We start from the raw sequence: 15,715 nt of genomic DNA on the forward strand, positions 1-15,715 counted from the left end.
TATCAATAAATAAATAAAGCATGTACATATATATAATAAAGTACTTTCAAGTATGAGAATAATTTATTCATTCAATTTTTATTTTTTTTTGTAAAAATTCATGATTTAAAAATTCTGAACTGATATTTTCTTATATTCATCCATTTATCTAAGAATCTCATATGATCTATTTCTAACAATCTCTTTTATTTATTTTTTTAATATCATAATAATAATAATAGTGTTTAAAAACATAATAATTATTTATGTAGATGTATGTTCTAATTTCGAAAATATTATATTATATTAGTTGGGAATAAAAAAAAAATGGCAAGTGGTATAAGGTTTGTAGTTAGTCGGCAGGGGTACGAGGTTTAAATGCCTTTTGACATTAAAAGGAGACGTGGCCTCTTCTGTTCCTTTCGTACCAAACAATTCTCCTTGTTTTTTCTTTATTCCCCAAAATGACCTTCTTCCTACTTCCATTCGTGTATCTCGGATAAATTATTTCAAACCGAAATAATACTCTATTTTACAATTCGTCGCTTTCACTTATACAAATACTTCATAATAATAATTTAAAAAAAAAACAAACAATTTTACAAACACGCGACGTAAATCACACATATATGTATATCACATCAAAACTCATGTAATATGATCTCACTCTCACGTGTGAATTTGATAAGACGGATTTCTTATTTAGGTCATCGTGAAAAAATATTATTTTTTATGCTAATAATATTAATTTTTTATTATAAATATGAGCATATTTAAATCGTCTAACAAATAAATATTTGTGACAGCATCTCACAAGACACTTGCTCTATATTTATATGTGTGTGAGAGAGAAAGGGGAAGAGGGTGACTGGGTGACTGAGTGAGATCGATCTAAATGTTTTGGGCCAAGTCATTCTTATCTGGGCCTAATTGGGTCCGAGAGATCCAAAATAGTTCACATATATGGATCTATTTGCAACTATACTCTTCATGATCATTATAAATGAAAAATAATTGAACTATTATTTATTTTGATGCGAATTCGTAGTTCAAATAATATAAAGTTTCGTTTGGATTAAATAATTTTGATTTCACGAGAGTATTTAAAATAAAGATTTGAATTGGCTCCATGTTATTATGAATTTAATTCACCAAAATGAGAATTTAAATTCATTGTCAATTTGTATCAGACAAACCAATGAATTCGAAATCCATAACTTCAAATTCATCCATTTAAATGTTTTCTGATGGATGCTTAATTTTCCCAAGTTGTAGATTTATCCTTTCAAAAATAGATTGAGTCAACATTCGAAAAACCCGTCTAGTTTAAGATCCAAATTAAACTAACATTTGTGCTGGGATTAATATAACTTTTAATTAAGTTTGGGGAAAATAATTGATAAAATAGAAACATTATATAAATATTGATGTCGTTTCTTTAATAAATTGAATCTTAAATAAATTGAAAGTAAAATAGAAATACGTGATAAGACTAAGCTTCACCTACCGTACGTGGTTTCTATCTTATTATTTTCATCATTTGATTATATAGGCCCACGATATTTTTTTATTTTTAAAAAAATGCCAAAAGCAAGTGAACACCAAGGCATGTACATGTTATTTTTTCTAGAAAATGTTTGACTTTTTATGCTTTTATTATCATATCGGAAACTCACTCACAATTTCAACACATAAATTGACTAATTGCATATGATGACAAATAGACCAAAACTTTCGTGATTATTTCTATACTTTTCAAAATTCATTAGTTTTCATTTGATGCTTTTGAATAGTTTGAAATTTATTAAATATCAATAATTCTATATATTGCGATCATAGTATCTAGGATCGAACCTAAGTAAGAGTGAAAATATTATTTACCCCAATGTTGTAGTAACATATTATATATATATATATTTATAGACTGTTAATTTTTATTTTTATTTTCTTGAAGAAAAAAGGGTGTACGTTGACATATGTACGCAAAGGTCACATCTAGACTTGATACTATAATCAAAAGATCAGCTGAGTGTTTGGGCTGGGAATTAGCTGTCGGTATGTGAACAACTTTGAATTTTTTGAATCATAAGTATATGGATGTTCACATTGATGTGTGAATTCATTTGACCAAAAAAACTAGCTAGCGAGGAACACTTGTTAATTAATAATATTAATAAATATTTTGAATTAATATTCTTTCCTAGTATATATATATATATATAGATGACATATGAGTCCATTCTTTATAATTATTTTATAAAACTTAGCCTCATTTTCATCATCCACTAGCTAGCTAGGTTAACTCATCATTTACACGTATACTTTCAAAACTGCAATGGCAAACGAAGAGATCAATTACTTGCTGAAGAAACGGAGATCAATAAGGGTTCCACCGAGAAGGGGGAAGATTATAGAAAAGATTTTCAGTGAAGTGTTCAAAAAAATCAAGGATTGTTGCCCAAAGATCAATTTTAATTTGTAAGAAATTGATCGGATGGTTTTCTATTTTCGATCTTTTCGTTTTCTTTTGATAGCGAATCTACGATCGAGCAAATTAACATCTTGAAGTGTTGTTTTTTTGTGTTTTGTTTTTTGTTCGTATGATGGTAGCTAGGTTTTACAAAACACTTCGTTACAGACTTATAGTCGATATAGTGATATATAAATTATTAATGAAATTTAATTATGTGGGTTAATTTCTTGCTTGATTTTACATAACACTTCGTTACAGACGGGTTAGTTTATGCTACACCACAAATGTTTCTTCCCCTATTTTAATACCATTAGATCACGTGGGGCCCATATATTTTTATGGAAATTGACATATGTCTTGATGATCCAATGATTTATATTTGACCACATCATGGGGGAGAAGTACTCCAGATATATCATAAAATAATCCGTTACGACTTATAGTCGATATAATAATAATAATAATAAAAATTTATTTTATTTTGCATTTCCCATGGCGCTATTGACTAATTTATTTACCAGAAAAAGAAACAAAATTTAATTGCCAAATTCTAGGATATTATTCTAGAATTTTGCGGTCTATATTTATCAATTCGCAAGTGTGTGATAAAAATAAGAGTATGTTTGTTTAATATAATTTTCAAGTCTTAATTTCTTTTGCTTCTCGTGGTTTCTTTCCAAAAATCATTTGTTAAGAGACAATAATTTTTTTTGTCCACTAAGTTGACTAATTTTTATTTTCGGTAAATTAAAATTTCAAACTTTGGTTTGATACACTAAATTTTAATTTTTTTTAGCTATTTTGGTTTCAATTCTGACATGACATCAAACAAGTCACATGACATCAAACAAGTCAACAATTTTTCAATATCATATTAGTATTTTCTGGTGTCATAAAAGTATTTTTCGAAGTCACATAATCACTCTTGAGAAACAGGGATCAAATACAAAAAAAAATTAATATATCAAAATCAAAATTTGAAAATTTAATGGACCAAACTCAATCTCAAATAACAAAGTAACTGGAACAAAAGTTATTCTCTACTTTTTTTTTTTCTTTACTTTCCAGAAAACAATATGCATATATATGTATCTAGCTACTTTTTTTTTGGAAAAAAATTCCTAAAAAATTTATATTACTAGTATCATTTTTTTTCCCTTTTGTCTATTATAGAATCGCATTATAGAGTTTGACTAACCAATTGCAAATTATTTTATACTGGAAATTTTTGCGTTGATATTTTTCAACTCACACGACACGTGTATAGAATTTCAAAAATATTTGTAATTTATTATAGATGCAACTTGCTTTCATGCTTGACTCCGCACGCCTCTGAGTCACCCAAACAATTGGGCACCAAAATGATCACGAGCGTTAAATAATAATACTCGTGCTTTATTGATCTCCAATTTTCAAGTGAATTACCGATAATTAAACTATTCAATTTGCATTTAATTTCATATTTATTTTCAGAAATTATATTAAAATTTGATTTTTACCCCACAAAACGTTTTTTTCTTTTTTTGAACGAAAGTTGTACTGACTATAAACCCAAAACATCAGTATTTATTTGGGGAAAACATTTCTTTTTAAGAGGTACCATTTTTTAGCAGAAGACATATCCACTTGACTTTTAAAAAATAATAATTTTGATATAAAACAGTAATATTTTTTCACATATCGAACCAAATATAAAATCTATCTCTTAATTGATCGGTAAGATTAATATCTCATAAGAGTTTTTTTTGATAAATTAAATCAGTCAAAACAATTTAAACAAATAATTCAATTAGGATATGATTAATTAGTACACTGAAAATGAATAATTTAAGAATGAGGTTAACTTTGGAATGAAATAAGAATGAGAATGAAATAATAATTATATTTCATTCCAATTATTTGTACCAAAAAAATTAAAATTAATTGAATGATTATTTTTAATAATCAAATCATTTGTTAACAACAAATAACAAAATAATAGCTATTCAGACACAACATTATTATTATTTTTATTATTATTATTATTATTATTATTATTATTATTATTATTATTATTATTATTATTATTATTATTATTATTATTTAGTTTAACTAATCTAAACTTATATTTTGATGATTATTATTATTATTTTATTATAATAATAAGAAATAACTATAATAATATTTTTATAACAAATGATAATAATAATAATATTTTATTAATAAATTTATAAATAATAATTAAAAAATAAATAAATCATAATACTGATAATTGATATTCATTAATAATAAAATAATTGTATTATATATGTTATAATAAATTGACGTGTTGTTGTTATTATTACATAGGTTAATAATAGTTTAAATAAATTAAATTTGAAAAATATTTTAATATAAATATAAAAATAGGAGGTCATGAGAATGACTATTTTCATCTAAAATGGATGGATGATCCTTCTGATAGGAATGAACAATCTTGTTTTAATCTCAAATCAAACATGTGTATAGGGAATGAGATGATAATATTTAGGGACCCGACCCCACTTTAAACTCGTCCCGAACGGGCGGGTCTAGACCCGGCTAAGCCGATTCATGAGTGGCTCGTGACGGGTCTCGAATTTGGCCAAATCCGCCTTGGACCCCAACCAAACTATATATATATATATAAATTAAAAATATACATGTATGTATATATATAATATATATGTAATATTAATAATATATAATTATATTTTTGTACTAAATAATTAATATTTTATCCATAATTAGTGTATAATATTATTCGATTGAAATAAATTTATTTTATTATGATATGTTTATAGTATAAAAATGTATCATTATAATTTTTTGTCTAATAATTATTAATTAATTAGAAGTTGATAAATTTTAACTTGTGAGAATATTTTTTTGTCTTAGATATTATCAATATATATTTGAAATTAAATTTAATGATTTTTGTAAATTTTTAAACCTTTAAAATTTTCAATTTAATAAATTTAAAATTATTTAATTTCTGGCGGGTCCAGCTAGTCTAACCCGGATTGGACTTGCCGGGAGAGAGATGTAGCAAGTGTGGACTCGGGTTAAGTTGAAGAATGGTAGTTAAATAGCATTGAACTTGACATTGAAATCTTGTTTAGAAGCTCACTTTTGAGAGTTAGTGTAGCTTGTTGATTTATGTCTTTTATGCTATTTATCAGATGTATTAAATTGTATGATTTGTTGATAGGAACTTGGTATATTAATGTATGCATGTTCTCAGATTTTATAACATGCTTAGAATTGATTTGGATGAGAATATATACCTTGTACTAAAGTTTTGACAGCAATAGATCAGCAGCAGAATTCGAGCAAAAGATGGCTCGCTCGATCGGGTAAAAGTTACCGATCAAGCGAGGCCTGTTTTTCATGGGCATAGAATTCGATTTTTATTGCTCGCTCGATCGGTAGCTTTTGCCCGATCGAGCGAGACCATTTGTGCTGCAGACCCGAGACTTTTGTTTTGATGCTCGCTCGATCGGATGACTTTAACCGATCGAGCGAGGCTTGGGTTTTTTTTAAAAAAAAAAAAAAATTCTGCTCTTGATTTATTATTCTTTAATTGTTTAATTAATTGTTTAATTAATCATTAGTTGCCCTAAAACGAGATTAGTAACCCGAGGTCCCCACAACAGGTGGTATCAGAGCGTAGGTTCTGGACTGAGATAGAAGCTGAACGGGGTAGAGTGAGCCATATGCATTTATAGTATTGCATGATTATGCAGTATTTGATTCGATGATTTACTAATTGCATGTGCTCTTGATCTACCTTTGAAATTAAATTGATTAATTTACTGATTTGTAAATTTTCGAATTCTTATCGATGTTATTATAAAAATTTCCCCGGGTGATGTAAGCACCCAGAATCAAAGAGAATATTGTTTTTTTGGGTGATGTAAGCACCCCAGACTGACAGAGTTGTATGGCCAGACTGAACAGAATGGTATGGTCAGATTGAACAGAACTGTATTATTGCTCAGCTGAATGAAATATCTCTGATTGAACAAAACAGAATATCAGCGAATGAATAGATATATTGCAGGTAGAAGTTGTTCTGAATAACTGATGTTCAGATATCTGGAATATACCGATGAATGATGTATCAGATTGACTGTCAACCAACTTCAAGACCTAGCAACTAGCTGATAGATTTTGACGAAGAAATTCTGACAAAATAGAGGTATATTTATTTGTTGGTAAGTGCTTAGAACAGAGTTTTCTTAATGTTTCTTTGCCACAACAGATAGAAATGATGAGAAGGAAAAAAAAATATACCTTTTAGAAGCTGAATATTTTGAGTATTGAAGAATGTCTTGTTAGATTTCAAGCCTATTATAATTCTTTGAATTGTAAATGATCAGAAGCTCAAGATTGAGTTGTTTAGTTATGGCTTGAATTCGAAAAATAGGTCTGAATAAATGCTGACGACTGAAGTATGTTATGAAAGACATAGTCTTGTTTAATAGAACTGAAACTGAATGATGAAAAAAAAAGGACTGAAATTGTAAAGATGCTACGGTGTGTGAGAAAAACACATATGTAGCTACAATTTCTATTCTAGAAGTATACAGAGAATCAGAATGAAATTGCACCTGAGAATGAAATTTCAGGTAACAGATTTATTTTGTTTTGACCTGTTTATTATTGGTGCAATAGATTCATGATAGCTGAAAGATTATTATATGATCACCTCTGTATCAGAAAAGAGATTGTGTGAATTGAACGAAAGAATGAAACTATTGCTTCGATGAACTGAAACTGAAGATGATTTTTGTTCGTATTGAAATATCTGTTTATGTTGTATGATAGATGATGATGCAATATTCGAATACAGATTAATAGAAGAATTGATGATAAGAAGCAAAAAAATTAGATCAGCAAGAACATAACGTGCATATGAATAAGTTGATATGATATAGAATCTCGAATTAAGATTCTATGATTTCGGTTTGATATATGATGTTTGATTACAGAAATATTCCGAAATCAGTATATTCGATGCACTAGATATGTTCAAGATCTAAACCAGTAGTGATAGGTATGCCAATGAATAGAGATTACAGAGATGTTCCAGTAATATTTTTGACTTTAGATTCAGTTGCGAACTGGAATTCAATAGCGAATTGATGAATTGATAAATTACCGACGTAATGAGATTATGAACTAAATAATGATTTTGAGGTTTAGAAAATAGAGGATGATATGAAAATCAGTTACAGATGAGTCTTTTTTTTTATTATGCTGAATCGAATTACATCAACTGGAGATATAATTCTTGAATGATTGAATATTGACTGACTCTCATGACACATTGCTTTCGTTTAGAGCCTGTGTTGATTCACTCATTCTGAGTTATGCGATGCAGGTGAGTTGTTTTCACTTTGCAGAGTTTGTTATCCAGACGATTTGATTGTTTTTTTGGATGACCTTGATTGAGGGATTTTCTCAATCTTGATTTATTCTTTTGATTTTGAGAATTATTGATCCTTTGATGATATTTCAGCGTATTTTAAGATTGTTGGCTCGTAACTGATAGAAGAATTTGAATTTTATCCCTGAATTTTTGGATTAGATGATATGAATTGTCTGTACTTAGAGATAGAAATGAGGAATGAAATAGACATCTGATGAATTGATTTTAGATTTCTGTGTATTCTGGTTTAAATATTCAGATGAATATATCCTCAATCAGAATGATTTTCGATTGGAAGTAAGCCAGAACTGTTCAGAGGATGAACTGAAGCGATGAGAATTCAGTACAGAATGCCAGATTAAGATATGAATTGAAGCCTCAGATCAGAATGAATGAATTCTATTATGATTGATTATCTGATTATGCTTGATATGTCCGAAAAGAAATATCAGATTTTGAAGAAAATGCACAACAATGAATTTGGGATTCATCCAATAATTGTTTTATCAGAAGATAGAGCAACTAGATGGAACTGAATTAGTATGTTTTCGAAGTTAAACGTACAAAGAGTTTCTGATGAAGTTGCAAATCGTTGACCAGATTAGTTCAGTGATAGTTTAGAAACTCCAGAAATTGAAATGAGATCATGATTTGAAAGAGTAATTTGTGAAACTACCAAGATGAAGCCGTTTATATGATGTAAACAGGTGGTAGTTAAAAACATATTGATTTGAAATACTGTATACGATAATTTGTCTGTATGATCAAATCACTGAATTGTGATTAGATTCGTTGTAAGACGAACAGTAAGCCAAGAAATAATGTTTCAGATTGAAACATTGGGTTTACTATTACATTGTAATACAGATGATTCGAAGACTTTGAGTACTTTTTGAGGTAAATGTACAATATGTTATCCTTGAATTGAAAGAATAATCAGAGAAGATGAATTGAATTTCGAGAATGAAATTTTATCTGATATGATACCGATTATCAACAGTTCTGAATACGTTGAAATCTGTGAATACAACATAAATTCTGATTACAAAATAATCCGAATAGACTAATCAGATTTGTGGAATACACTGTATGAGATGTGAATAATAACTATCGATTCAGATCTGTGAAGAAGATAGAGATATGATGAATTACAGGAATGATTACAATATATTTTCAGGATTAAGACTTTAGAATTATTCAATAGATGTGGCATCGATTGATTGATTAATGTTCGGAGAGTTGGTTATATGTGATTGCATTATACCATTTGTCGATTGATGGATTATCTGAGTTGATTTTCCGGATATTGAGAATATTCTCAGAACTTTGATACCTGATTCGGTATTACTTGTCTTGATGTGTTGCCACTTGATGATTATAATTCCTGTAACAGCTAATGAATCGATTTTGAGATAATGATATGATGAAAAGAAATCAGATTTCTTTGTATTGGAATGATACTACTGAAGTATATGATATCAGATCAGACATGATTTGTTGTCAGCAGATCAGATGTGATTTGAGGAACACAAGGATGATGAATATGAATCTGTATGGAATGAAAGCAAAGAAGATGAACCAGAATTAGTAATTGAATGATAGATATAACTTTTGAAGCTGAAATTGATTAGTTAAGTGGAAAAGTTATTCTTGAAACATCATTCAATTCAGAATAGAGAAAGGGCAGAGTTTAATTTACAGATTCAGAATATGAAGTTGAATACTAATCTTGAAGCGATGAACTGAATAACAGTGTAGACTTGATTTATTTCTATACTCTGTATAGAATGATATAGAGAAAGAATCAAGTCGTCCCAAAGGATGAATTTCACTGAATGAAATGTCAGACAGAATTGATGATTTCATTGAACGAATGTATTCTTTTAGCTGGATAAGTTCAGTATCTAAGTGAAAAAAGTATCAGTAGATTCTTCGTATGTACTTTATTCAGATGAGATAGATATTGACGAGATTCTGAGTTAAGTCGATTATTCGACAAATCCTTGATTGAAGAAAGAAACAACTCAGAACAAAGTCGTTTCAATGACTTAAAGTACAAGTGAATAGATACTGATTACAAGAGAATAGAAGCAGATTCGAAGTAATAATCTGACAAGAGATTGAAAGATGAAGTGAGATACGAAATGCAGAGTGGATGATTGAAGTGAGAATCACTTCAGATACTCATTCAGTCTATTAGATTTGATATTCTGGATGAATACGATTTCGAGGACGAAATCATTTCTTAGAGGGGAGGAATTGTAAGGCCCGAAAATATTAAATTATTAATTATGGGATTTGAGAATTAAATTCCATATTATGGGTTAATATCGATTTGAGAAGTAAAAAAAATTATAGATTTAATTTCCGAGCCAAAAATATTTAATTTGAGAATTTATGGATTTTGAGAATTAAATTCCGAGAATTCTTAAATTAAAAGAATAAATATTCGATTTGAATATTTATGGAATTTAAGATTAAATTTCATGCTTCGGGAATTAAAGAAGATTAATTTTTGAAGATACAACCCGATCAGGGACTGATTTGCAAATATCGAAGTTGCAAGGGCTAAAGTGCAAACGGCCGGGACTATTTAATTAATCCGAATTTAATTTATTTTAATCCGAGTATATTTAATTTGGGAATATTTAGAGTTTCGATTTTAATTCTAATATTCTTAAATTATTTTGGATTGAAATTGAATTAAAAAGAAGGCCGAGGACTGAATTGTAATTATTGAAGACTTGAGGGACTAAATTGCAATTTATGCAATACATATCAGATTATTAACTTGATTATCAGCATGTCACGTGTATGTTTGTGAAGGAATTCAGAATTGAGAACAGGAGCCGAGCTTCTCCTCTTTTTCTTTTGAATTCGATTTGTTTGAAACCCCATAACTTTTGATCCGTTCGTCTGATTTTAATTCCGAAAGATGTTCTGGAATCCTTGTGACGAGGGCTTCGATTTGATGTAAGTATTTTGTTATCTCGGCATGTTTTGAAGAACGAAATTTGGCAAAGATCAGATTATGACTTGATGTTTGTGTTCTCGAGTTCGTATGCCGTTAGATATCGAAACTGGAATGAAAATGAACTAAGGAATGAACTTGTTATGATGTCCAGCTTACATTTGATATATTTAGCTGCTGATATGATGAATTGAATGATGAATTCAGCTGATATAAGTGATACAAATGACTGAATTGATTAGAAAGGAATTCGATACCAAGTCGGTTTTCGATTTTCAATCGCTACACCGCCGGTTGATGTTTTAGGATCAGTTTTGATAACCAAAGATTGAATTGAGATGTTAGTGAAATGTTAGCGATGATATAGCATTTTTATTTCTCAGTTTCAGTCACGTTTGAAAGACGAACGATGCAAGACTCCGAGTTATACCGAATAAGAAGAAGTTGAAGTTTGAAATGATGTTGATTGAATCTATATTGATGATTTTGATTCAATTCTAAAATGATTGAATAGAATGAAGTTTGATATGTATGTTTTGATGATATGTTTCAGAGTTTAATAGGAGACTATTGACTCAAGAACCTCAACTTGAAACCGAAGAAGAAGTGATCAAGATTGAAGTGAATTTGATTGAAGATGGATTGAGGTTTGAATGATCAGATTCTTGTAGGAGTTGTAGTACTTCCTATCCAGATATGGAACATCGTCAACTTGAGAATGAAAGGTATAATGACGACATCGCGAGTCAGGGACTGTGAAACTCAAGAACGACTATTCTTGAGTTATCCCGAACAAATCACATACTTGTTTAAGTACTTGTTCTTGAGGTAGAACTTATGTTATTGTCGATCCATCACAGGTAGTGGATCTTTATTGCTTTTGATATGATTGTATATTGAGTTGATTCTATGCCAATGTTGCGGTTAACCTTATTTGCGAGTCGTTTATGAACTCGTTAGATGGATATCCATGTCAAGATCAGTTACGAATCTTGATGGCAATGAAGTGATAAGAATCAATTCTTTAGATAAGCGCGCTATATAAATTGAGTCTTGATTTGAAATTTGAGTCGATATATGCGTTATTTTTACTTTATTCTTGAGTTGATATGTTTAGAGTTGATATGAATTTATTTAACGCATTGATATGTCGATTATACTGAGAATGATTTCTCACCGGAGTTTATCCGGCTGTTGCTTTGTTTTGTATGTGTGCATTGCAACAGGTGGGGCAGGAGCTTGGTTGAGAGAACATTGATAGCTCGGGAGAGAGATGTAGCAAGTGTGGACTCGGGTTAAGTTGAAGAATGGTAGTTAAATATCATTGAACTTGACATTGAAATCTTGTTTAGAAGCTCACTTTTGAGAGTTAGTGTAGCTTGTTGATTTATGTCTTTTATGCTATTTATCGGATGTATTAAATTGTATGATTTGTTGATAGGAACTTGGTATATTAATGTATGCATGTTCTCAGATTTTATAACATGCTTAGAATTGATTTGGATGAGAATATATACCTTGTACTAAAGTTTTGACAGCAATAGATCAGCAGCAGAATTCGAGCAAAAGATGGCTCGCTCGATCGGGTAAAAGTTACCGATCGAGCGAGACCTGTTTTTCATGGGCAGAGAATTTGATTTTTATTGCTCGCTCGATCGGTAGCTTTTGCCCGATCGAGTGAGGTCATTTGTGCTGCAGACCCGAGAATTTTGTTTTGATGCTCGCTCGATCGGATGACTTTAACCGATCGAGCGAGGCTTGGGTTTTTTTAAAAAAAAAAAAATTTCTGCTCTTGATTTATTATTCTTTAATTGTTTGATTAATTTTTTAATTAATTATTAGTTGCCTTAAAACGAAATTAGTAACCCGAAGTCCCCACAGTAATACTTAACAGATTCAAGAAACAGTTTACCACCCCTCAAAACGATCCTAACAAACTTCAAAAATATTTTAAAAGTGAGGGGATATATTAAAATTAATTAATCTATTTAAAAATTAAATATAGTCATTTAAAAAAAAAATCAATGGGGAAGGACAGATAGCTTTTAATAGTGAAATTGACAAATAACAGGGCTAGGGGAATATTTAATTTAAGTGATTCTTAGTAATTAAGGAAGATTTGGATAATGAACTTGGGGGACGTGCGAACAGCCTCCTCTTAAGTCAAATCAATTGTCTTCCTCTCTTTCTTTCTTGTTTTTTTTAAAAATATACAACGTTGTTTAGTAAGAACTATCAGATTCTTGAATATTGATCAAATAGTTAATTTAATGAACGTGATTTACAAATTATTGTGTTGACACGAAGGTTCATTCAGTGTGTATAAAACGATAACAATGACGAATTTTTTCATCGTAAAAAAAAATTAATGAAATAAATATGGAAGTTTGTTCCATATTAAAAAAAATTTATGATCACATTTTAATAAAAGAAAAAATAAAGAAAAATCAAATTATACACATAATATTTAATTATTATTGATTAAATATTCATAAATCTCGTTTTTATATATAAAATGTGCAGACAAATGACAAATTAATTGTCGACTTGCTCGTTAATTTGTCAAACGACTTGCATCATATTGATATGACTCTTTGCTTGTAGGATTTTATAACTATTTATGACATTACAATTTGAGTATTTAAAATCATACCATAGATAAGAATTTATATATGTATCATTCGCTTTCTGACACAGACAATTATTGTACACCCATTATAATCCCTATCACAACTATCGCACTCATTGCAATCCGTGAAATCAAATAGACACGTGATCTTGACTCTGTATCAATTGTAAGGTCAAGTGTTTTTCACATTATATAAAAGTTTATAGATAATCGTACATAACTGAACGGCAACACAACTCGTCCTACCTTAAAGTCGCCTTGCAACTCAAATCTTTAAATTATACAACATCTTTGATATCGATCGCTCTCTTCATTGAGCTAATTATCAGATCCCAATAGTATTAGTATCCCGCTCAGATCTCTTATCATGTTCGTACTCTATGATGTATCCCATATAGCACGGGTCAATTTTAAAAAATATTGACATCTCCAACCAGATTGTTCTCTGAATGAGTATAATTTGGGAGCTATCCCCTATGACTAGTATAGCACCCACTGTTTAAAAATCATTTTAATTAATCTAATTTAAAAAAAATTGTTTTAATATCAATTGTTTAAATCAATTAATACAGAAATAGTATATTTTAATTTACTAAATGTATAGTTTGGTATTCAATGAATTTAAATTTTGTTCTAAATTAAATATTGATAAATCTTGTTAAGATATTAGTTTAACAGAGTAAAGTTAACCTTTGGATATATATGAATTATTGGTAGGTTATGCTATACACAAACTCGATTCGATTTGTTTCCAATAATGTTGAGCCGGATATGTAAGTCATGTACTTGGAATACCTTCACGACCGATTTGGAGGCGAGGATATCCCGAATTTCAAAAGTTTTTCTCACTTGGTCCGTATCGACAAACATTCTACGCTCTTATAGAATTTCAGGTTGAATGTGACCTTATACTTAAAATGATGTGAAAAGTTCAACTAATTATGTGATAATTGTTGCCTTTGTTCCATATCTAAAATTTCTAGAAATTCGTTGTAAAATGAGTCTTTCTTGAGGTCACTTTTGATAAATAAATAAATAAATTGTTTAGCAGTCGATCCACTCATATAATTTTCAAGCGGTCAACAAGAATTTATTTGTTTTAAAAGTGTAAAGATTTATTTATTGTGATAAAGAAATAAAATTGAATTCAACAAATTTCTAGAAATTCTACTTGCTGCACGTGCGATATTGGTAGCAAGTTAAATTCAATTTACCTTAATGGTACATCTTAACATGGGTTTAGTTCAACTTATTTTAAGAATATTACTTTAATAGGAGATTTAACAATTCATGATTTGTCATGTCATCATTATAATATTAATTATGCATATTTTTCTGTAAAAAACAATTATGCATATTTTAAGTAGCTCCTAAAGAATGAAAAAACTAGAATTTTTTCCAACATTTGAAATCAAAATCATCATTAAATAAAAAAAATGTATATAAAAATAAATTACAATTTTTTTAAAGACTTATTATTGATTTATAGATTGAGATAAGTCTTATATTTAGGTCGCATAAATCATGCTACCGTAAATTATGTGCTAAAATAAGTTTTGGATTGGAGGCAACCTATATATAGTGTAGTTTAAAGGGTTTAGTTCAACCTACACACCGTTTGGTATGAATGATAACACATTGATTGATTAATAACCATTACTTTATCCAATGCTTGACTCAAGTTCTTCCAAGGATTAGTGTCATGCATCATTGTCTAATCCAAGTATATTGATTTAAAATCCTTAGATATCGTTTGGTATCATGGATGGGATGTACGATATATGAATAAAAACATGATGAGATGTGGATAAACAAGACATGGATATTAATAATATGTTGTTTTGTCTGTTTTTGATTTTGTAAGATTATTGTGTTTATTCTCTTAATTACTATTGTCAATTTTACTTATATGACACTCATCTTCCACTAATACCATGAGCTTAAACCTACATCTAATGTCATACCACTTTCATCTCATGTACCAAACGGTATATTATTAATTCATCATCATCCAATTCATGAATCAAACAGTGTTGGGTATTATCCTAATAGGAGATTTAACAATCCATGATTTGTCATGTCAACCCTATAATATTAATTATGCATATGAGTTGAGATGTTGACTCTTGGATGAATGATTTGAGTATTAATTACTCATATGATAGAAATATTGTAGCATTAATTTGTTCCATATTTCACATTTTATTTCTATATATTGATAAAGAGTAGGTC

This window comes from Henckelia pumila, chromosome 4 (genome assembly GCF_033568475.1).
Source record: "Henckelia pumila isolate YLH828 chromosome 4, ASM3356847v2, whole genome shotgun sequence".
Taxonomy (NCBI): Eukaryota; Viridiplantae; Streptophyta; class Magnoliopsida; order Lamiales; family Gesneriaceae; genus Henckelia; species Henckelia pumila.